The sequence below is a fragment of the Ambystoma mexicanum genome, chromosome 5p, assembly GCF_040938575.1.
Source record: "Ambystoma mexicanum isolate Mex_15411 chromosome 5p, UKY_AmexF1_1, whole genome shotgun sequence".
Lineage (NCBI taxonomy): Eukaryota > Metazoa > Chordata > Amphibia > Caudata > Ambystomatidae > Ambystoma > Ambystoma mexicanum.
In genome coordinates this window covers 229,404,489-229,429,899 of record NC_090930.1, presented here as the reverse complement: position 1 = coordinate 229,429,899, position 25,411 = coordinate 229,404,489, and positions in this window count along the sequence as shown.

Here is a 25,411-nt window from a genome sequence, read left to right as displayed (position 1 = left end):
GATTCCGTACAGTTGAATGGTGTGTTGCTACAATTTTGATGCGCTAGAAGGTGCTTCTTCAAGCAGGTCCGGAAATGCAGGCTACTGAATGTCTCATAGTCCTGTGTATTTGCGCACTGGACAGGAGTCCATATCTTGTACTATTTTAATCTGTCTTTGGCTTTCATATACTGATTAAGAAACTGCTACAAAGATTTGAAAGATTGTTTACGCATGTTAACCATTGATGTGCATGGCCATTTGTAGATGGGATGTATTGGTTCGGTGGAATGGAGAGTTGATTTAAGTTTGTTGAGGATATTCTTGCAAGCAGCTTTTCTTCTTGCATAATGGCATTTCATTCACTCGCCCACTGATATGTATGACAATTGGGTTTGTTTGTTCTTGTCTGTATGCCTCTTCCTTGAAATATGGCTCTGTGCTGGTGGTGTGAATCCACTCAACTGCATAGATATTTGCAAAGGTATCTATACTGATATTGTGGGCCTCATTCCGAGATTGGAGGTAGCCATGGCGCTATTTGCACATTGGCTACCTCCAATACCGGGACTGGCACCGGTCTTGTTCAATGGGGACTTACCGGTGCAGTCTGACCCTGGCAGGACCGGTAAGTCCCCATTGAACAAACCATTCCCCATTCTTATTTGAGCCCCCATTGGGCTCAATGGGAATGGGGAGGGCGCTAATAACGGGCTCGTGACTTGCAAGCCCGTTATTAGCGCCCTGGTCCCTTAGCGGGACCCATAAGGGACGTGTGGTGAGACCACACGTTCCTTACGGTCCCCGCCAAGGGACCTTGGAATAGGGTGGTAAGGGATTACCGGCACCGGTCTCCTTACCGGTGCCCGGTATCCCTTACCGCCCAAGTCGTAATGACCCCCTGTGTCTGTTACCAAGTACTGTTTGTAGTTTACTAATGAATTTTGTTAGTGGTTTAATTCTGTTTAAAAATAATAAAAATAATTTCCTTTTGAGGAGCATTGCACTGTCTATAAGAGCTTCCAGGATCCGTTTATGTTGAGCCTGATTTCTCCCCTATTTTATAAGGTTCTGAAAGATTCTATGGTGGAACATGTTTGGGAAAATACATTTTTTGGAATGCTTACTTGTGGCTATGTTACCGTTGGTAGATGTAATTTTGTTTTTGTTTTCTGCTTTAAGATAGAGGTCCAATTGGAACCATTGGGATTGCTCATTGTCTTCTATTTTGTATGTTATATCTACAGTTTTGGTGCTCTCTGTATAAAATGTTCTGTGGCAACACACACATACTTGCTTTGGTACTCCAGCAGATGTTATTTTAGACTTGGCTATTTCTTTTTTGTACGTGTGTAATAGAAGGCTGACATCTGCAAAGTTGTCGGTACTCTTTTCTAAAGTTACTGAATTTTGTAAGTGCTCTCCAGTTCCAAAATATTTCTTTTGGATGTGGTCTATTTCTCCAAGCAGTTCCTTGGCTGTACTATGTAGCAGCATATCATTTAAATGTTCCAGTGCTAAAGCAGGACTTTTTGAAATAGTACAGTCTGTGAACGAGATTCCGTACAGTTGAATGGTGTGTTGCTACCATTTTGATGCGGTAGAAGGTGCTTTTGAAGCATGTCCAGAAATGAAGGCTACTGAATGTCTTGTAGTGCTGTGTATTTGCGCACTGGACAGGAGTCCTTATCTTGTACTATTTTAATTTGTCTTTGGCTTTCATATACTGATTGAGAAACTGCTACAAAGATTTGAAAGATTGTTTGCGCCTGTTACACATTGATGTGCATGGCCATTTGTAGATGGGACGTATTGGTTTGGTGGAATGGAGAGTTGATCTAAGTTTGTTGAGGATATTCTTGCAAGCAGTGTTTCTTCTTCCATAATGACATTTCATTCACTCGCCCACTGCTATGTATCACAATTGGGTTTGTTTGTTCTTGTCTGTATGCCTCTTCATTGAAATATGGCTCTGTGCTGGTGGTGTGAATCCACTCAACTGCGCATATATTTGCAAAGTTACATATACTGATATTGTGGGCCTCATTCCGAGATTGGAGGTAGCCATGGCGCTATTTGCGCCATGGCTGCCTCCAATACCGGGAACGGCACCGGTCTTGTTCAATGGGGACATACTGGTGCAGTCTGACTCTGGCAGGACCGGTAAGTCCCATTGAACAAACCATTCCCCATTCCAATTTGAGCCCCTTTAGGGCTTGATGGGAATGGGGAGGGCACTAATAATGGGCTCGCGACTTGCAAGCCTGTTATTAGTGCCCTGGTCTCTTAGCGGGACCGTAAGGGACATGTGGTCAGACCACACGTTCCTTACGTTCCCCGCCAAGGGACCTTGGAACATGTTTGGGAAAATACATTTTTTGGAATGCTTACTTGTGGCTATGTTACTGTCTGTAGATGTAGTGCTAGCACTACTGGCAGTTGCATTCTTCTTAATGCATTTAGTTTTCGTTTTACATTTGGAAAGAGAAGTCACAATTTTTTTCCTGGTACCTGGCTCTGTTTTGCTTAGTGACTGTACTAGCTGTTTTTGTACAAAGTCTGCTAGAGGTAGATGGCCATTTTGCATGACTTGTGTTTTATCTGCTCTGTTTCTGTGTTGCTTTCTACAGAGTTACTTTTTGGTAGGCATTGTCTTGTGTCTGTTGGAGAAAAAAGGAAAGTAGGGATTTGGAAGTTGTGGAATCTATTTGTGTGTACTGTGCATGAGTGTCTGAATATGTAGGTAGGTATACGTAGAGGAGTGTGATTGTGCAAATGGCTTCATTTTGGTTGGGAAGGTTGTACTGTTACGTGTGTGTGTTCCTGTGAGAAAGGTGTTCTTTAGTGTGCATTACAGTGTAATGTGTTTGAAGAAGTAAGGACATTGCAATGTTTTTATGAAACTAGTGGGTGGTAACATAGTGGTTTTCTGATGACAATAGAAACAGTGGACCTCACAAGGTGGAATGAGACTTTTGGTAGGCATTGTCTTGTGTCTGTTGGAGAAAAAAGGAAAGTAGGGATTTGGAAGTTGTGGAATGTATTTGTGTGTACTGTACATGAGTGTCTGAATATGTAGGTAGGTATACGTAGAGGAGTGTGATTGTGCAAATGGCTTCATTTTGGTTGGGAAGGTTGTACTGTTACGTGTGTGTGTTCCTGTGAGAAAGGTGTTCTTTAGTGTGCATTACAGTGTAATGTGTTTGAGGAAGTAAGGACATTGCAATGTTTTTATGAAACTAGTGGGTGGTAACATAGTGGTTTTCTGATGACAATAGAAACAGTGGACCTCACAAGGTGGAATGAGTAAGGGTGAAGCGATTGCTAGGGGTTTGGATAGCATTGGCTAGGCTACAATAGAGGAACACTACACTGCCCGAGTATGAAGAGTAGGTTTCTTCTGGGTTCTATTCCAGCAGAGACATCAATGGCTTTTAGCGGGCAGTTCTTCATTGCAATTGCAAAAGAAGGAAGTTAGTGGGCATGTGTGTTAATGGTACAGAAATATCAATAGGAGAGCACATTGTTTTAGATTGTAGGAGGATTTGTTGGCAGGAAGAGTTAGTGTGTGTGTGCAATTGTACAGTACTGCATATACGTGTGGGCTTGGGAGTATTTACATTGTTGGTATGTGGGGGCAGTACTACAGTGATAACTGTGCCTTAGGGGGCTGTAATTCTGAAACATGTAAAATGTTTTTCACTATTTGTTTTGGAAATTGATTAATGTAAGTTATAGTACTGTGAGAAAAAGGGAAGAAAGATGTAGAGATTGGAAAGGAGAATATTACTGTCTAGGGAAGTATGTTAAGTTTCTAACACATAGATGCTTGCTACATGAATGCAGACATTCTTTCCAGTTGTTGAAGTTATGTATTCAAATGTACAGATAGCACTGTTTCCAATGTATACATGTATTTTGTGGCTTTCTTCCCAATGGTGCATTTTGTGAACTGTGCAATGCATGTGTTTAGCATGCTTTCCGAAAATACATGCAGTTTCCTTTTTGTGTGTGCATTGTGGGCATTTCAGATGGGATATGACAATTGCATGTGCTGTGGAAATGTACCCAGTCTGGTTTTCTATATAAGGAATCACAGGCAGTGGTGCTGAAATTGAAATATGTGGTTTGCAGCTGTTATTCTAGTGGGCAGTACAAGAAAACTTTAAAAGCAAACAGCATTATAAGTAACTGTCAGTTGATGTGAGGAGATGGTACAAATGACAGTATGATTATTTGGTAGGTTTTACAGGACACGTGGGAGGCACCCTGTTCATATGCATGCAATATATGTACTTTCAATGCTTTGGTAACATACATACAGTTTTAATTTTCTATGTGCATTACAAAACATATGCATGCCTGTAGTTTCTGTTGCTGGATGTAGATGTGGATGAATCTGGAAGTAGAAATCTGGGAGAGTTTTACAGTACTTTTGAATGCAGCTGCTTGGGAATCATAGACACTGTTCTCTGAGTGTTCAACAGTACATCTGCAGTGTTGTACTGAGTTGCTAGAGTTAGATGTAGAGATCTTAGATGTGAGTGGTGGATGGTTGTGGGACTGCTTACCAGTAGCCAATGAGAGAGTGCTGTAAAGTGTGAAGTGGAATGGGAAGAAGGGCCGCTCCTGTGTTACGAGATCCGTGGACACCACGGTAGTCCGCAGATCACACATGCTGCATCCGGGGCTTGTCAGCATGCTTGGCATGGAAATGGCAGTGTACTGTGTGGATTATCCAATCAGGTGTTAAGTGTGTGCTTCTCAGGAGGGGAGGGTAATACCTTTTTTCATTACCGTGTTGGTTGCATGGTGAAGATGGCAGGAGTTTGTGTCTGGGTAATTGGAGATAGTTTTGTTTCTAATCTGGAGACATATGCAAACCCAAGAGGTGTTCCTACTTATTTTGGGTTTCCAGGAATGGAGGTTTTTATTGGTGCAGTGAGTCTGAATGAAATTTGAAGGCACTGGTTTCTCTTTGTAGAAAAATGTCTACTTTTGGTAGTCCAGCTATTTTGTTGGTGCACTGTGGAGGAGAGTATTTGGGGTACATCCGTGCCCCAAGTTTGATTCCTGTGTTGAAGTCCTCCGTGAAGAGACTAATGGTCATTTTCCCATGTGCAAAGCTGTTTTTTTTTCTCAAATATTACCGAGAGCATAATGGAACAAACCAAATGTGTCCAACTCTCAGCAAAATGTTGGAAGGTGCCTTGCAAATAAAGGCATGGATGTAGTTCTGCGGCGTGCTAATATGTTTCTTTTCTCCAATGACAATATTGACTCCCTTAGTGTGCAGTATTTTGGTGCTGATGGTGTTTTGTTGTCCATTCTGGGGAATGCTCATTTTTTTCAGAAAAGTTGTTTTGTTTTTTAAGCACCTTTCCCAACCCCTGTGCAATGCAACATATTTCTGCGAGCCCTGCGATAGTTCGCGGATCACACATGCCACATCTGGGGCTTTTGAGGATGGTAGGAATGAAATGGGGCTATGTAGGCAAGCGGATTGGTCAGATAGGTTTCTTGGGGGTGGTGTGCAAGGAGACAGATGGTCTATTAGCAGAGAGGAGTGCAGATTGCTATGGCTATGGCTGTGTCTTTCAGGAGGCAGAGTGTATGGATTTTGGTGGACTCATGGATACATTGGTTGTAAGTGTATGCAGAGCACTTTGGAGTGGCTGCATGTCTAGGATTCCCTCATGTGTATGTGCACTGGTATGGAGTGTGTGGCATGTAGTGGCTGGATTTGCTTCCCCTCTGTGCCACTTTGGTGAGGCACCATCATTGTGGAGAGAACAGTTTAGACCATGTTACTGGAATCTCACTGCAGTTGCGATGAAAGAGGCACTTGGGAAAGTCATGGACATGTTTCCAAAGTCTTGCATACTTTTTTATGTGCATTGCCCAGAGACATATGTGGCTGCGCTCTTCATCATTTGGTCTGCAAATGGAGAAAGCCAGGTGCAATGTCAACAAGGCTGTTTGCACATTTTTGCAAGATTTTGGTATGTCTTCCTTTCACAATGAAAACATCACATTTTGTATATGGGATGTATTGGTTTGGTGGAATGGAGAGTTGATTTAAGTTTGTTGAGGATATTCTTGCAAGCAGCGTTTCTTCTTGCATAATGGCATTTCATTCACTCGCCCACTGCTATGTATCACAATTGGGTTTGTTTGTTCTTGTCTGTATGCCTCTTCCTTGAAATATGGCTCTGTGCTGGTGGTGTGAATCCACTCAACTGCATAGATATTTGCAAAGGTATGATATGATATGATATGATATGGTATTTGTAACGCGCCTATACACAAGTGTTTCAAGGCGCGACGAGGCAGGGAGGGGGGGAAACAAGGGGAAGACAGACAAACGATCCTACTAGGCCAGGTGTCATTCAGATCGCGCAAGTGCAGAGGTAAGGGGAAAAGGAGAAAGTGCAGGGGGAGGAGGTGGGGGGGAAAGTGCAGTACAAGGTAAGTAGCGTAATAAAATAATAAATAATAATAAAAGGGCCAGCTGGTGGCAAGTGCGAGGTAAGTGCAGAGCAAGTGCTGGGAAGGGGGCTGTAGGGAAAGTCTGCTAGAGGTAGATGGCCATTTTGCATGACTTGTGTTTTATCTGCTCTGTTTCTGTGTTGCTTTCTACAGAGTTACTTTTTGGTAGGCATTGTCTTGTGTCTGTTGGAGAAAAAAGGAAAGTAGGGATTTGGAAGTTGTGGAATGTATTTGTGTGTACTGTACATGAGTGTCTGAATATGTAGGTAGGTATACGTAGAGGAGTGTGATTGTGCAAATGGCTTCATTTTGGTTGGGAAGGTTGTACTGTTACGTGTGTGTGTTCCTGTGAGAAAGGTGTTCTTTAGTGTGCATTACAGTGTAATGTGTTTGAAGAAGTAAGGACATTGCAATGTTTTTATGAAACTAGTGGGTGGTAACATAGTGGTTTTCTGATGACAATAGAAACAGTGGACCTCACAAGGTGGAATGAGTAAGGGTGAAGCGATTGCTAGGGGTTTGGATAGCATTGGCTAGGCTACAATAGAGGAACACTACACTGCCCGAGTATGAAGAGTAGGTTTCTTCTGGGTTCTATTCCAGCAGAGACATCAATGGCTTTTAGCGGGCAGTTCTTCATTGCAATTGCAAAAGAAGGAAGTTAGTGGGCATGTGTGGGCATTTTGGTATGTCTTCCTTTCACAATGAAAACATCACATTTTGTAGCATCAACATTTTCTGCACAGATGGTGTCCATCTCACTGATAAAAAATAAAGTATGTCACTGTTTTGCAGACATGCTGGACAGGCCGTATGTTCGTAGGACTCAGGACTCAGGGGGAGAGAGGCACATGCCCCCCAGTGTCTGGCAGACATGGTTGGGGTCCCTGAAATTATTAAAGGTACGTCACTACTTTGCAGACATGCAGACAGGAGTGGAGTCCTCCATTTTGAATGAGGACCTTCCGGACGAACGCGGTGTCCGCAGGACACCTCCATTTTGATTAATTGCAGACATACCGGACAGACGCGCGCTCCACAGACTAATATTGGGGATTTATTTTTAAAACACACACAGAGCAACATTACACATATAGCACTTTATTATACAACTAAATACACACAATCAGGAAAGAGAAGGGGTAGCAGAAATGGAAACATATACAGGGGAATTAGGGTTTTCCACAGGTGGGGCTTCAGGGGAGGAAGGGAGTAAGGTCTCATTGTAACATATTTGTTTGCAGGGAATTCATGGGGATTGTTGGATTGGATAGGGGCAAGGGGTACAGGTGCACATGGGGCAGTGATATTTTATTATTATTCTTTAATGTGATGTAGTATGAAATAATTCAAACTTTACACATATAATTTTTACATATTACAAATCACAAATACATAACCTTATGCTCAATTAAGCTATATACATATTCTTGTTAAAAGGGAAATAGAAAAGTCAAATAAAAACTCATATAAAAACTAAAAACTAAACACCCTAACTAAGGAATAAGCATTGACATTCTATCACCCGAGTCTAATTGAGGCATTTGTATATGGACTATCAAACTTACTCATTTCAGTCTCTGAGTGGATTCATCATGCACCCCCTTACATTTCCTCCATCTTAGGATGGTACTAATTCACACTTCAGCTCCCGCTCGGCTTGTTGCCAGATGTTATATAGGGCGATAAATAAATGCATATTGCTGGTATTAGTGCAATATAACCAAAAGGACATTTCAGGTATAATAGCATGATCATGTGCAAAATCACCCAGATGTCGAATGATTGTCGCTCTCAATTTCAAACATTCCGTAAGTAGGTGTCGAGCTGTCTCTAGGTGATCAGGGGATTTACACAAGCGACATATACGTTTGTCGGACGGGATTTTTTCCCAACCCCCTCTGTTATGCAGGGTGGGCAATTGCTCAAATCGAAGTAAGAGAATAAAACGTCTAAGTTTACTAGAGGGACAGAGGGATAAATAGGTTTGTGGCTTCATAAAGCTAAACAAACGATATTTAATAAACTGATACGACTTGAGGTTGCGCATGTGATTGTAATTCTCAAGCCAATCCCATAGATCCACTTTTTTACCTAGGGCATATAGGATTTCCTTGGAGGTGTTAACCCTTCTATGTGTCCATCCAATGTCAGTTAGGAATGTAACCGAATCTTTGTAAAGGGGTGACGTAGTATATTTATTGGTCACCTCCTGATGGATCACCAATAGGAGGGGATTGATCGAATCATCAGTCATCTTGAGATGTAAACCAGCTCTTTTCTTTAAGACCATGGCTTTAAGGGAGGGTAGTCCCAGTTCTAATCTGATCAAGGCCATTGGTATCCCCGGGTGTAACCCGAGGATCCGTCTCCAGAACTTACCCTCCAAAACTTGTAACCATCCTAGGTCCATTGTATGTAGAGAATCAAGCCCATATATAATCATTGGTGCCATTACTTGGATATAGAGCTGACGCGTTCCCCAAAGGGTAAAGCCACCCTGTTTTTTTGTAAATGAGGCAATGAGTGAAGTGACTTGCATGGCTCTCATGGAGCGCCCCTGTCTGCACAATGAGTAATCCCCTAGGGGTTCAATATCCACTCCGAGGTAACGGTAGGAAGGAGCATAAGGGATGACACTTCCATGTACCATAAGATTCACCCTGGATGCTTTTTTACTCGTGAATCTCAGTACCTTCGTTTTATCTAGATTGATCTTCAATCCATTTATACTGGCGTAATCCCACAAAGCGGTAGCAGAACGCCTCAAACCGCTTATGGTATTATCAAAGATCACAAGATCATCCGCATACGCTAGTACCATACAATGTACCTCACCCACATTCGGGGGACAGTTATTTGCTTCAGCCAGGGCTGCAGGGATGTCGTAGACATAAAGATTGTATACTAAAGGTGCTGTCACACATCCCTGCTTAACCCCACTATCTTGTATCACATTACGTGTTGAATTACCTTCCTGGTCCAATCTAAGGCATGACGTTGTGTTATAATGGAGTAATTTTAGATAGTATAATAGGTTAGGTGGACATCCCAATTTCTCAAGTTTGGCCCATAACCTTAATCGCGGGATGGAATCAAATGCAGCCTGAAAGTCTATGAACAAAGCATACAACGGGGGCTGCCCCTTACTGAGTGCTCGTGTTCGAAGTAGTTCCATGACAAGTAGATTATGGGAGGTGGAAAACTCTCGTCTAAAACCGCATTGGAATCTACTAAGTATTTTAGCCTTATCAACCCATTGTTGCAATTCACTGAGTAACAGTGCCGCAAACAATTTACCAGAAATATCTAGCATCGATAATAGTCTATAGTTATTAGGCTCCATACGGTTACCTTTTTTGAACACAGGGATAAGGATAGCTGTTTGCCAGGTGCGGGGGATTATTCCTTGCTCTAGGATTTTATTAAAGAGCAAAGAGAATAAATCAGCCCAGAACAAGGGATGGCTCTTAATCACTACATTCGCCAGACCGTTGGGTCCAGGGGCTCTAGATGATTTGAGGCTAATTATTTTTTTCCAATATTGCCTCAGGGGAAACATCAATGGGCGGAGGAAAGGGCACCTCTATCCCCTCTTTATTTGGGGTTTCGATATCACCTCTGTTTCGGTCCAATAGACATTTTTCCCACGTCTTCTTGCTTATTGGGTTAATAAGGGGGCCCTTAACCTTCTCTCTATTTTCATTAAGAAGGGCCCAGATACCACGAGGATTTCTAGTGCAAATAGTTTGCACTAATTTTTGATACCTAGTATTTTTCTCGCGGGCCTTGATATTTTTAACCACTGTTCTATATCGATTTTTAATTTTTCTTAACTTCTCGCGATACCCGGTTCCATATACATTCCCCCATTTAACGCTCCGAATGGCCGCTCTTAAATCTCTCTTGGCTTCCCTGATTTCTTTGTTAAAATAGGGCGTTGCTCCCCCTGTTTTTAATATATATCCCTTCTTGGCTAAAGCATGTTTACGAGTGAATCTGGATATCCAATCCTCAATTTCATTTATAGTCATATGATCAAAATCGTGGAGGCCCAGAGTTGCAATGGTTTTAAGTGACTCCGTAGCCAAATTGATATTTTTCTCTGACCACACAATTCTGGAGCCTACCACGTTTGTTTGGATGGTACCCATGTTCAGAACCGACGAAGGGCATAAAGGGATATTAAATGAGCACTGCAGTGACGCATGATCGCTCCATTCATTTTGCCTCACACTCATGTCGACTACTCTTGTCTGGAGCTCGGGGCACATAAATATATAATCTAATGTGCTAACAGCAGTTCCATTAGACCAGGTATGTTTCCCCGGTCGATCTCCCAGAGTTCTGCCATTAATCATGGCCATGTCCCAAGCTCCAAACAATTTGAGCCAACCCAGACCCCCAACATCCCTCTTTCCATGATTCATTTCGCATCTTGTGTTGAGGTCTGGATTTGAAGATATGCTTGATTCATCAGACATATGGCAATTGAAATCCCCCATGATCATCACAGCAACATTTCCTGCTTTTAGCCACCAATCAGATAACAAATCCTGTATCGCCTCCTGCAGAGAGTCACATACCAAGTCTCCTGGTGGATTATATAGATTAATTAATAAGTACCTTTCCAGGCCTTTCTCACCATGTAGTTCAAGCTCAACTGCCAATAGCTGTTCCTCAGCTTTACACTGTAATTTGCGAGACACAATTGAATTCACAATCCCGATTAGGAGCCCTCCAAAGGGGTGCCCCTTACTACCCCGTTTAGCAGGCACTTGATGTATCACAAAGCCGTCAAATAATAACGGATCAAGAGACCACGTCTCTTGTAGGCAAATACAGCTATATTGGGCTATCATATGTGCAGAGCCTTCCGACCTCAACAAGTGAGAGAAACCTCTGCAATTCCAGGAGAGTAATGATAGACATCAATGGTTCTTAATCAATTGCGGAATTGCTTCTAGTAGGGACTTCAGAGCTTGCTGTATTTCCCTCAGCGCCGGGTTTTCCCCTCCCCTTATTGTAGGCACAGTGTCTACCACAGTTACTGGTGTAGAATCCTCGTATTCCTGTGCAGGATCCTTCTCCAGGGGGTCCACGTCAATCTCAATGTCCACTATTAACAACTCTTCTTTATATTTCCTGATTAATTGTGCCGTGGTTGGAAAAACACAGTGTATAGCAGATACATTGGGATTCGGACACCCCAGTGGTTCAATAAACAAAAAATCCTCCGATTTTAACACGCGCAATTGAGGTATATGATATAATCTTGCTAGCAACTCCGAGCGTGCTAACCAGGGGTTTTTGCCACTTGGGTATAAGTTCTTAATGAAGCATATACGCTGGGTAGATTTCTCGCTCCCAATTTTTTTCTGGTCCATTAAGCTAAGTTCATCGGGATCTTTCACCTGTATCTCAGGGACGTCTTCCCCATGTGTATGTATACTGGATTCAAGGTCAGGATCTTCATATATCACAGAAGCTTCATTATCGTCCACTACAATTGGCTTTTCCTCAGATGTCAGCCAGTCTGTCAAGGGGCCCTTAGTCCTAGCGGCCCTTTGGGCGGCTCTTACCATTCTTTTTCTAGCTTTTTTTGATCGTGGCTCAATCGCTGGTTTAGGGCTAGATGGAGGATGCTGAACTTCCAATGTAGCTGCTTAGTTCTTCTGTGCCTTTTTAGCCGATCTGCGTTGTTTGCGAGTGAGGGGAGACCGGGGACTGTGCTCCCGCTCCTGTTCGTCCCCTTCTTCTTGGAGTAACTCAGGTATCATATTATTATCAAATACCTCCGGATCTTCATTTCCCTCCATCGCCACTTCTTGATCATTCATCTCGTTACCTATACATAATGCCGCCGATAGGTTGATCTCTGCCTCTTCTCGTGGTAGATCTTTATGATCTAGCGCTAAGGTAATGGCATTCGTATTAGCCAAGATGCGTCCAGACATCTGTAAGAGTATCTTGATGGCGAATTGTAATGCCGCCACCGAAGATTGCAGCTCAATTATCTTAGAAGAGCTAGGGTGCTCATCAATGCTGTCTTCTATCTCGTTGTCAGGTTCATCCTCCATCGACGCCATTGCTAAATTAGGCGAGACAGACAGACGTTCACTCCTTCCCATAGTGTCTAACTCCCCTATGGCCTCGGTCATGCTGGTGTCTTTGGGGGTCGTTATATTACTTGAGGGTCTTGATGGAGTTGGAGCCCGCATTCCTCTCTGTATAGATAAGCATAGTTCCAAAAGGGAATTGTTGTCAATGTCATCGAAGTTAGAGGTGTTTAAAGAGTTATTACCCCTAGGATTTGATGTTACCATTTCCTCAATTGCTGTTGAATTGATGGGAGGGGGAGGATTCTTCGGAAAATACTCAGTGATAGCCCCTTGCGTCACTGGTAAAGTGAGTTTGACATTCTTCTTGATCTTATCCCCTTTTTTCAAGCATTCTTTAATTTCCTTAGTAGGGGGGCACTTAGATTTACGCAGATTGTAAATCGAATAGGGGGCTCTTTTGCCCCGCTGCATAACTGTGTAGCGGATCGCTAGAATTTCAGAGTCCCAAGGATGTCAATTAATCTCCACTAGTATTTATACAAGGGGACTGCAGATTAATAAGAGGATAAATTCCCCTGAAATTACACTGACGAGTAGAGACAGATTACCTCCTTAATCTGTACTTTCCACTTGTCCAGCAGTCTAGGGGGCTACAAAATCCGGCTCAAGAGCTAAAAGCCCACAGTCACCGGATAAGTACGTTGAGTTCCCCTGTTGTAGGAGCCACGTATTCACTCAATATATCTACGTAATGTGCATAGAGTGCAGGAGCGACCGTGGTGGTATCAATAGGTAGCTAGCGGTAAACACCCCCGGCTGATATATGAGTCACCGCACGGGTTGGATTCAAAGTCCCCCCCACAAAGGTCCAGAGGTACGCTCACCCTCCAGGCCCTCGTTGTAGCTCCCCGCTCACCTCTCTGGGCTCCTATATGCCGCCTTTAGCCGCTCTCCTTAACCTGCTCGCAGTCTGCGACTTCCTCCCCAGTCGCAATGTATGTATATATGCAGGGAGCACCGGGGCAGGCAGGTGGCAGGCAGGCGGCAAACGGCACTGAGGTAGGCACCTCAGGTACCTGACAGTAGGGACCGCACGATATGGAGTGGGCCTCCGCACATCAGAGGTCCACCCCAGCCGCCCAGTGCCAAACTCACGGGTCTGTACTTCTTCACGGCACCCCCACTCGTCACACGGCACTTTCAGCGCTCCTCCTGGAGCGTTCGGCAAATGCAGCTCCTTCCGCGGCCGCGCTGCACAGATTCAGGTTAGAGTAAGGGACCCTACGTCCCCGTGACCGTGACCGTCAAGCCGACGCTGCTCGTCCCGTACACTCGTCCCGCAGCCGCTTCCGACAGTGTAGTCAAAAACCCTTCTGTAATGGCAGTGATATTTAATTTTCTCCATGATATGTCCTTGTACAAAAAAGTGTTTAAGTCAGCAAAAGTGTTCTGCAATTGCTCCATTTTTGCGTCCAGGCTGTCTAGTTTATTTTGTACAGTGTTTGTTTCATTTTCTATGTGCCCAAGCACTTGTGGAGGAGCTGCTGCTTCTGGGGCATATCCTTCATTTCTTTTATGTACTGTTAAAGAAATAAATATCTGTCAGGAATATGTGAAGCAATTTGTATTAACTGTCTTACTTTTCATACTGTGTTGTGTACCAATGGAGTTTCTGTCTTCATTCATGTCATCCCGAGAGAAATTCACTTCAAGCCATTCCAGAGTGCTTGCCATTTCTGATTAAAAAAAGAAAAATCATTTTTCCTAGTATTGTACACTGAACAAATTGCGCAGTTATAGGAAAACATGTAGTGTCCTTACCACTTAGTAGTACGGTTCTGCTGTCAGTGCTTTGCAGTTGTCCCGCTAACAGTTGCTTATCAGTTTGTATGTAAAGCAGCACTGAGTAGGGTCTACTTGTAATAACCATAAAATGGATAGGTTATCATTAGTGCACAGTAACTATAACGTCCCTATAAAAAAGTGTTTGCACTAAATTTGATAGGTTTTTATTAGGGCATCTGAACCATTACATCCCTTTAACAAAGTTTATTCACTGAATTTGATAGATTTTTAGTAGCACAACTTAACCATAACGTCCTTTTAACAATTTCTTTCACTGAATATGTATCATATTTACACCAGAATCACTTTAAATTCTTCAGACGGTAATGGTAGAACTCTTAGGAATACTAGATAATACACTTCAAAGGGCCCTTTAACTTGTGTATGTGTTTGCGATTATATTTGTAGCAACGTTATAAAGGGAAAAGACAAGGTTATCATATCATCAGTATTTGCACACTCATGCGATTTTCAACAGTTTATACAGTAATGCATTTACTTTGCAAAAACATATAGAAAAATCACTTAAAAGGAGAAAAATATGTAGATAGTACAACATGAGCTTAGTTCAAGGTTCTAGAGACAGTTTCTTCGAATGTCAAGTTGATTAAGTCCAAAAACGCAACCCTAGGTAAAGGCATTTTGGCGAGGAGTTGAAGTCTTAGCAAACCACGAACAATGAAGAGCGAATGCGGAACAACTAAGAACATAGACCGAAAAACAGACTTGTAAAGGGGACATAAGCAGCAGCTTGGGTCAGAGGTATGAGGGGGTTACCCTGGACACCTCTAGGTGCACTCCAACGCTCTGGAGCGACTTCTTGGAATCAGGTAAACAATACCTTTTTCCTCACAGTACATTGAGTTTGAAGAAAGTGCTTGTGTTTACTGCTCAATGATGTGGCAGCTCTGGACCCGACCTCCAGTTTCCTTGGACTGGTGATGAAAGGCAGGACAATGGGTGTCTTCCAGCAGCAGTGTCAAGGGGGGACCTGTGGTACGACTTTCAGCAACTTCTTGGTTCACTCAGCGGTTTTGGCACCTTTTCAGCAACACCAACAAAGGACACAGATTGGCTGGTCATTCTTCTTTGCTTCCTCCAGTCCCACACTATGCTGGGGAGGTATTGGTGAGTGGGATCAGATCTCTGGGGTGTACGTACGGGCTCAGCAGAGATTTGCACGGATTCATCATTTCTACAAAAATGCACTCAAAATAGGCAGCAGGTCTCCTGGCATTGGCGTTCCACAGCTTTGGAAACTCCTAGGCCCTTGGGAGATTAGTTATTTCAAAATTCGTCTTGGGTGGCATTGTTCCCACTAGACAAAGGGAAGGAGTCCACCTCTTCGGAGCTCCTCTGTTGCATAGAAAACCGGGCAAGAGAACAGTTGTCACTTCACGGTGTTGCAAGCATCTCTGGTAATTTTATTCTTTGGTTACTCCTGTTTCCAGTGGTCTACTTGCTATACACTCCAGAAGCCTCACCTTTTATACAGTTCCAGCACACACTCTGCAATCTCTGTCAGCATTTTACAGAAAGGGGTGTTTGGCTGTCCAATTAGGACAGCCAGACCCCCTGTGGGAGCTGGTTCTATTCAGGAACTCTGGCAGACAAAGGACAGAGGGGTGGAGGTCTCCCCCCCTTCTTCCTGCCTGCACAGACTCTCTGGAGCCAAGGCTGGGATACCTACTGGTTTCCAAAAATATACAGGCATACCTCCCCCTCCCGGAATGGTAGAAGAAGGGCTAACAAAGAATAACCATGCTACTAATGCCACAAACAGAAGGGAGGCCTCAAGTTGGTACTTTAGTGTCCCTTTTTGACACTGCCGAGGCTATAGACATAGCATGCAGTGTAGAAAATACGCAAAAGTTGGTAGAACACTTTGACTGCCACCAGCCATAACTAGGTGATTGTCTATGTGACTAAAAAGTCACAGGAGCAGAGAGAAGGGGGGTACTAAGTATCCATTTGGCACCAAACTGAAGGTGGTATATAGCAATATCTCAGAATATGGAGTTTTGGGAGAGACATTAAATATCTCTCTATCCTTAAGAACTATAGTTAACTTAAAGATATAGAAAAAAGAGTCTTAAAGGAGGACCCAAAGGATCCACAGCAACACTGCCCATATGGAGTTGTGTGGTGCAGTTGCAAAATACAGATGTCTTTAAGAGCTATGGAGCAGACAGACTCCATAGTACAGATAGAATACAAAGAGTTCCAAAAGACAAAACCCATGAAAATGAATGCGTGGAAAAAAGGCTCCAATCATTCAGGTATGAAAGAATAATTCCAGAAAAAAGTGCTGGGGGTCTCACTAGGAGAGGGGATGAAGCACAATAATGATAAATCTGCCTAACATTGCTATATGTGTCTTTTCTAATTTGATGGTAAACAGGTATGTAAACTGCAATTAAAAAAAAGAAATTAATTAGTGAATTGGTTTGTGATATATAAACCTTTTTCGCACTCTGAAACAAACAATACACTCTGACAAGACAAGTAAAAAGACATCAGAAATACAAATGGCAACATTGAAATCCTCATTTTACAATCAAAATATTCACAATGCCATTTGAATGCTAAAACAGAATCTGTTTGAAATCCATACAGACTAGATCAATTCATGGAATCATTACTAACAAACAGACAAGCTTAAAACAGAATTCTCAACAAATGAAATGCATCCAATACAAACCATGCAAATGCTGCTTCCATATTTCATCAGTACTAACAGATTGATAGTTCCTCCAGTCTCCAAAGTGCTTATATCTAAAAAGGATTGTAGTTTTGCAAGAGGATACACAATGTTTTACTCTTTCTTGGCAAACCGATTTTTTGCACAGCCGACAAATTCTTTTGGTTTAGGTAATGTAATCCTAGGGCCAGAATTGTCTAATGTCAGTAGTTGGGTAAATTTAAATCTTAAATATATATTACAGGACCTAACAAACAGGAATAAGCTGATATACCTAGAAAATATTGTTCTCTTTCTATAGAAACAGCTGTTATCACATACAGTGAGTAGGAACTCAATTGATCCACTATTTCACACCAGTCTAGATCATAACATATTCATTTTTACGCAAGATGGGTTGTTGATCAATTCCATCTGATCAAGACCAAATCTTGATAAAGGCAAAAGCACATGTGCATTTAACATATTAACCAACATAGTGTGGAGAGGCTTCAGTAATTAATTAATTGGAGGAGATAACATTTTTTGAAATAGACATAGTTTGGTCCAGAGCACTACCGTGAACAAAGATATAAGTCCAAACCTGTGCATTATTACACAATTAGGAATAGAAAGCAAAAGCCCCAAACCTTTTTTCCAAATAGAACCCAGCAAAGAATATAAATACTGGCCAATATTGAACAGCATGATCTCCATTCCATATACCAATGCTAGAACCATCTTTGCCAGGTAGAACTTATGAAAAGGAATAAGGGTACAGCTTCATACTTTTCAACAGATCCTTTTTAATTTAGCTATAAGGGGCAACAATTTAAGTCTATACTGCTAATTAATGGCTGTTTGTGGATCGTTGTTCTCAATGGTAAAGCCTAGATACTTGATACATTGCACATGTTCCCAATGAGCCATTCCGACTGACCCAGACATAGGGCCTCATTACGAGTTGCCCGGTATAAAAATCAAATTACCGGCATGCTCGTGTAGCACTGCTGCTGGAATCAACAGTTGATTTGAATGAGCATGCACGTTAACGACTGCACCTGCATGCCGGTAAGGCCCTCCAAATCCCTGATAGTGGCATCATCAATGCCGTAGACACGGGCATTGGCATCATGGATGCCATAATGAATGGTACCGTTGATATTGGTATTGTAAATACCGGTACCGGAAGTGCTAGTACCGGAAGCAACGTAATCGAGCCGGAATGGGAAATGCACAGGTGGACATCTTTAAAAACACAATCAATTGCAATCCTCTGCCTACAGAACCTGGATTGGCAAACTGTGACTGTGTCAGTGAGGAGATGGCCAAGACAACCCGAAAAGGCACACTGCAGCTGCGGGAGCAACATTTTAGTGACAAGGAACTCAACATGCTCGCCGACACACTGGTCGAGCATGCAGATGTCATGTTCTGTGCAGACCCGTGCCGTGCGGCACAAACACGATCTGCGGCTGCCTGTCCGCAACATCCTCTCACCAAACCGCAGCCAGGCCCAGTCAACAGGTGGCAGAGCATCATCCCCTATAAAGCTGGCACACTGGGAGGAAACCTGCAGCTCCGTCATTGACATGGAGGCCACCGAGGGTGTTGGCCATTCCGAGATGGGAGTCCCATCATCGGACAACGACGGTGAGTGACCCTTAGCGTAATATAAAAGTCACCACACGCACTCAATACTCCAAGTACAATGGAGGAGTCCAAATGGCAAGTAGATGCCCCATCACCACCGACCTAAAGTCAGCCCCTACAAAATCCCAAAATCCCTGCCATGACAACACATAACAAACACCACTGACACAAACCACATGAGTCCCCAATAGAAGACACATGCACCATCTGCATGCACACACACACATATACATCATCGTTCAGATGCAGGCCTGACCACTGTGCCATCCCATAGCATGGTGCACACATCACCACGACCAATTGCATACTTGACACACCCACCATGAGCATGCATGAAGTGTATACACCATTGAACAATGCACATTGTGCAAGCCCATCTGACCCACATCTAGACACCACATGGCACACAGCCCCTGAGGCATGGCCACAACACGCAAGTCACAATACACCTGTCAGCCACCCAACAGACACCATGCCTATCATGGCTGCACCAGAAGGATGCCCAAACACTGCACCCCCCGCCCCTAACTCCAGTAAGCACCATGGCCGCCCCTCCAACATGTACACGAGAATGCACAGGACTCAAAATTAAGTTGCATCAATGTATGTAGAATGTACGTTGAACCATTACTGGTGCCCTGCCTCTCTCCCCCCACAGCATGTGATCAGACAGCAAGGCGGAACACACCGCAACACCAACAAAGAAACCTGCACGCCTGAGCCGAGGCCATGAAAACGCCTCCAGGCCCTCCACATCAAGGCGGAACACACCGCAACACCAACAAAGAAACCTGCACGCCTGAGCCGAGGCCATGAAAACGCCTCCAGGCCCTCCACATCAAGGGCTGGCCATAAGCAAACCACTGTTCCCAAGCCACAGCCCCCAGTCACCATGGCACACAAGCTGGAGAACCTTGCGAGCAGCCACCACCAACAACCCGGAAGGTGCACCAGCAAGGACACACTGCTGCCATGAGGGCACCCATGCCAAAAGGCACACCAGCCACAAATCTCCCCATCAAAAAAACATCAGCCCCACAGGAAACCCCCCAGGTGGAAGAGGAGGGATCACCTGTGGGCAGTGATGTGGAGGGGTTACAGTTGCCAGCCACCAGTGACCTTGGAATGGCAGCGCGGAGGAGGTGAAGGAGGTGGTGGAAGAGGACAATGCAGTCTATAGCCTGCCTGAGGACATGCCGGACACCCCAACCATGCTGACCAACCCACAGTTCTCACCCGAGCCTGGCTCCGGGTGGCACACCTCTGTGGATGACATGCCCATAGTACCACACAGCCCTGCAAACATGCACACACCACCACCTCCCGTGCAACCACCGGCTGCGCAATCCATCTGGGATTTGCAGGGGTGGTTGACCCGCATGGAGGAGCGCCAAAAGGCCATGCATGATATGGTCAAGCAATACGTAGTGGAAGGGGAAGCCACATGCCTGGCCATACAAGAGAACACCAGGGCAATAAGCTGTGCTGTCTACTGTGTGGCCCAGCACGTGTGTGAGGGTATGACAGCAATGATACAGGCTGTCACCCAGTTGGTTGCCACCAGGGCCCAACATTGTGTTGCAGAGGGCGACCAACAACCCCCACCATGGAGCAGCTCAACATCGGCAAGATCTACCTAGACAAGCCCGGTGTGGAGGTCACTGCACAGTCTGTGTCGCCCCAATGAACAACCCCCTCCACCTAAAAGGGAGCATCAGTAGCCTGACACACATTGATATGTCAGGAGGGGGCTAAGTTGAACTTGGAGTGGGTGCAGTGATAATGACCATGATCTGCTGACATCTGATGGGTGTGTTTCCTTTGAAATTTGTACTATACATGTGGAGTGCATCATGACATATATGCCTGATGTGCTTCATGAAACACAGTGGTTGGCCAATCATGTTTGCCACTACTTGATGTCACCATGTGCTTGTCCATCACTGCCTTTCCCCAAGTGACCAAGACCCGATGGCAATGGTGCTATAGTCCGCCAGTGACGGCAAACATTTATGGGATGGGGCTGGGTGTGTACTGGCATGGTGGGACAGAGGTACTGTGGATGGGTCCTGCGCCACTGGCTCATATGTGAGTGGTGGTAACTGATCAGTGATTACATAGTTTCCTTGCTTGCACCATTGCAATTGTAAGTGTCCCTTGAGGTGCCTGGGCTGGTATACTGGTCTCCGGTATACCTGTGGGGTGGATGCAGTGACAGAGATTTCCATGTGTTGGATTTTCCCAAGGCATGGCTGAATCCTGTGAAGGACTTTGCTCTGCTCATGTATTACAGGTATTGTGCCTGCAGGGTGGTGCATTGTGGTACCCGTGGTTCATGTGTTATGGTGTTCAAGGTGCATGTGCTGGGGTGGGTACTGTGTATGTTGCTTACATTAACGCACAGCTGTGTAGGCATGCCACATCTGCATTCATTGACTGCGTCAAACATTCTGTCGAGGTGATTGGGGTCACAGTTTTGCCACCCAGGTCGCAGTGTCCCTCCCCACCCCGAAAAACACCCCTCATGCCCCAGCCAGCAGACAGGTTGCCTATGCTTGTGTCCCCCCAGGCAACAACCCTCATACCCCAGACAGCAGACAAGTTGCCTATGCTTGCCCCCCCCCCGGGCAACACCCCTCATACCACAACCAGAAGACAGGTTGCCTATGCTTGTGTCCCCCCAGGCAACACCCCTCATACCCCAGCCAGCAGACAGGTTACCTATGCTTGTGCCCCCCCAGGCATCCATTGACTGTGTCCAACATTCTGTCGTGGTGATTGAGGTCACAGTTTTGCCACCCAGGTCGCTGTGTCCCTCCCCACCTCGAAAAACACCCCTCATACCCCAGCCAGCAGACAGGTTGCCTATGCTTGTGTTCCCACCATCCAGACAACAACCCTCATACCCCAGCCAGCAGACAGGTTGCCTATGCTTGTGTTTCCCCCACAGGCAAATCCCTCATACCCCAGCCAGCAGATACATTGCCTATGCTGTGTTTCCCCCACAGGCAATGCCCCTCATACCCCAGCCAGCAGACAGGTTGTCTATACTTGTGATTCCCCCCCAGGCAACACCCCTCATTGTCCTGCTGTTGGACTTACCCAGCAGCCAGGAACATTGTGTAGCAGGTTGTGCCAAGGGAAGCGTGGAGTTGCGCAGCACAATGGCATCATGTGTGGATTCCGGGAATCTTGCATAGCAATGCGTAATTAATTGGCTTGCATCGCACACGATCTGGACATTCAGGGAATGGTAGAGCTTCCTGTTGCAGTACACTACCTCCTCGCCATGCCGGACTACCAGCTCCACATGGATGCAGTCGATGGCACAATTAGGTTTGGCATGACTGCCAGTGCATAGAATGCAATTTTGGATGCATTCACCTCCTCCACAGTCCGTGTTAAATATATGTGATCCCTTCCCTGTTTCAGCACGGCATCTAGCACCTGGTTCAGCACACAGGAGAAACATGGTTGCGAGATGCCATGCAGCTGGCCCACGGTTTGATTGTAGGTGCCTGTGGCAAGGAAGTGCAGTACAGACACTACCTTCAGCAAGGGGGATGCCTCTCCGGATGTTGATGAGGCTTGCCAGGTCTTCATGGATGAGGTCCACTATTGTGCATATAGTGTCCCTGTCCAGGCGGTACAGCGTGTTGATCTGTGCAGGCGTTAGGTCAAATGGGCTAGCCCTTAGGCGAGGGATTGGTGGCTGCCTGCAGGGTACAACTGCCTGTCCTGGTGGTATGTGCTGGCCCTGTCTCACCCTCCTTCTCCTCCTGCGCTTCCCATGCATTGCCTGGTTCAATACCCCCTGGAGTAGTAGCAGTGCAGGCTTGTCCTCCAGCCCCAGTATTGCAACTGCTAATGGTAGTATTTTGGGTTTGGAAGGGGTGTGGTGTGTGGGTGTGATCCTTTTGTGCTGTGCCAGACTCCATTGCCTCCACCTGTGCTGATTGTGTGCACCTGTGGAAAGTTTGGACACAGCAGATTGCTATTAATGGCTGCCCCGCGATGCCGGCGTTAACGGCATCATGGTACCCATTCTTACCGGCATCTGGATGCCCATATGTGCACTTCGGTGAACCTCATAATGTGCACTTCCTTGCGGCAAGCTGGTCTTACTGGCACGGCTGCCGCGTGCCCGCGCCCATTCCGTGGGGTGCTACCTGGTCACAACGGGTCTCTGCAGATGATGGTGGCACCTGCATCGTGGATCGTAATACACCAATCTGTTAAATGATGCTGGTATTCACTTACCGGTATCATTATTACCGGACCGGCAACCTTGTAATGAGGCCCACAGTTTTTGGTTTGTGATTGCTGGTAAAGATAATGATCCAGGACTTTCTCACGTTCACAAGGAGGTTATTTTCCTCTGCATAACCGGAGAACAAGGAGAGCTTTCTTTGCAATCCTGTGGGGATTAAATCAAAGAACATAAAACCATCAGCGTAAACCAACCAGTGTAATTCTAAAAGTCCGAGCCTCACCGGGAAGGAGATCAAAGAAGCGCCTGAGCTTTCAATATCAGATATATAGATGTTGAAAAGCAGGGGGGCGAATATGCTCTGCTGTTTGAGCACTACAATGGTTTTAATTGATCTTGTCAATGACCACTCCCAGGTTATCTTCACCGGCACATGTGTATCTGAGTACAGCATAGAAATCAACTTGGCCAGAGCCATTACAAAGTAATCACCATGCCCAAATGGAAACAAGAAGGTAAGGTGCAGAACAGGCAAAACATTATTTCATTGTTTAGGTTTACAAAATTGTATCCAATTTCCAAAAGGCACACAGTGACATTGCAAAAAATATGTAAATGCACACTTGTTTCAGACTGCCATTGCATGTTATAGATGTAGTCAGTTTCTGCGATATGTTGAATTTAGCATCAGAGATAAGTGATGTCATGTAAGGCAATTCAGAAAATTGTTTGGGAGCTCATCTACCGAGACCGAACACAGCCAAATAACCTGTTCTATGGCAAGGTGCCCACTCGCTAGTGTCTACAACCACGTTTTAGCTCACTGTACCTTTCACAGAGGAGAAATACCCATTTTCATATCAGTCTTTGTCCCACCCGCAAGGGCAGTCGAGGCACCAAAATGTTAGGCAATTCTCCTCTAAATAAGAGTACCAACAGCAACCCCAGACACATGTTTCAGCCTACAACCACAACCACGTTTTAACTCACTGTGCCTTTCACAGTGTAGCAATATTCATGTGTATATCAGTCTTTTTCCCATCCACAAGGTCATTCCAGCACCAAAATGCTGCGCAATTCTCCTCTGAACTAGAGTACGAACAGTAACCCCAGACATGTGTTTCAACCTAGTCGGGCCTCATCAGTGAGGTGATGCTGTGCTTCTCTAAGCACAGTGAGCAAGGTGTTCATGTCTGGATTAACCTGAGTAACGTAGGGTAAAACCACAAGCTCCAAAAAAAAAGGTCTGGGAACCCCTCTACCGAGAACAAACATGGACAAATAACCTGTTCTATGGGAAGATACCCACTTGGGAGGGTCTACAACCACGTTTAAGCTTACTGTACTTTTCACAGAGGAGAAATATCCATTTGCATATAAGTCTGTGTCCCATCCACAATGACAGTCAAGCACTGAAATGCTAGGCAATTCTCCTCTGAACAAGAGTACCAACAGCAACCCCAGACAGGTGTTTTGGCCTATTCAAGCCTCATTAGTGAGGTGCAGTTGTGCCTTTCTAAGCACAGTGAGCAAGGGGCCCACTTCATGTAAGGCAATATGTGCAGTTTTAATATCTGTATTGATGTAGGTATGTATGTATTATGGACGACCAGAAGGGTTGAATTATTTATGCTTCTATTTTTATGTTTTTATGCTGAATGGCAACTTAGTATGTGGTTGATTAACCAAAAAGCGAATCTACGATTTGACTTTGATGTACCCGATCTTCACCTGGGACCATATTTAATAATACATACATATAGAAATAAATGGCACCAAATTAACAAACCAATTGCAAGAAAAGCATGATTAAACATCATCAAAAATGATATGTGACAGACAGCAGCAGCAGACTGAAACATTGGTTCCCCAATGAGAAATCCGTAGCTGCTGACAATCAAGTGCTTCTTCCCACCTCACTGTGTATGCACATTTATTGACATTCCCTTATTTTGTTTTTCATCAGCAGCATTTGTCGTCTTCCTGGTGTGATTTATACCTTAGTGCTGCTAATCATATTATTTCCTTAGTAATAACATTCGGGTGTGACCTGAACTCCCACGATGATGTTAAATTAACAATGCGTTTATTCAGCAAAATTATAAATTTGGAAAAAAATAAAACAGTCTATAATGTCACCATGCATATACGAAACGCTAGGCTACCTGGCCACACATTCCATTCCATTCCAGGTTACTGTGACAAGAATCATGTTTCAAATAATGAAACATTTGTAATGTGACATGATGATTGCGTCCTTGCAACAGCAGCAACATCTGGAGTATTTGTAATATAGTGCGGTAACACCTCGAAAATTACAGAAGTGTTTTATGTCATCGTAACCAGTGTTTTCTAAAAAAAATAAAAATAAAGAACTGTCAAACAGATGTTGCACAAACTGAGATTCTACGAAATCTGCAATCAGACAGCACAAGGGGATACATAAATAAATAAATAAATAAATAAATAAATAAATAAATAAATAAATAAATA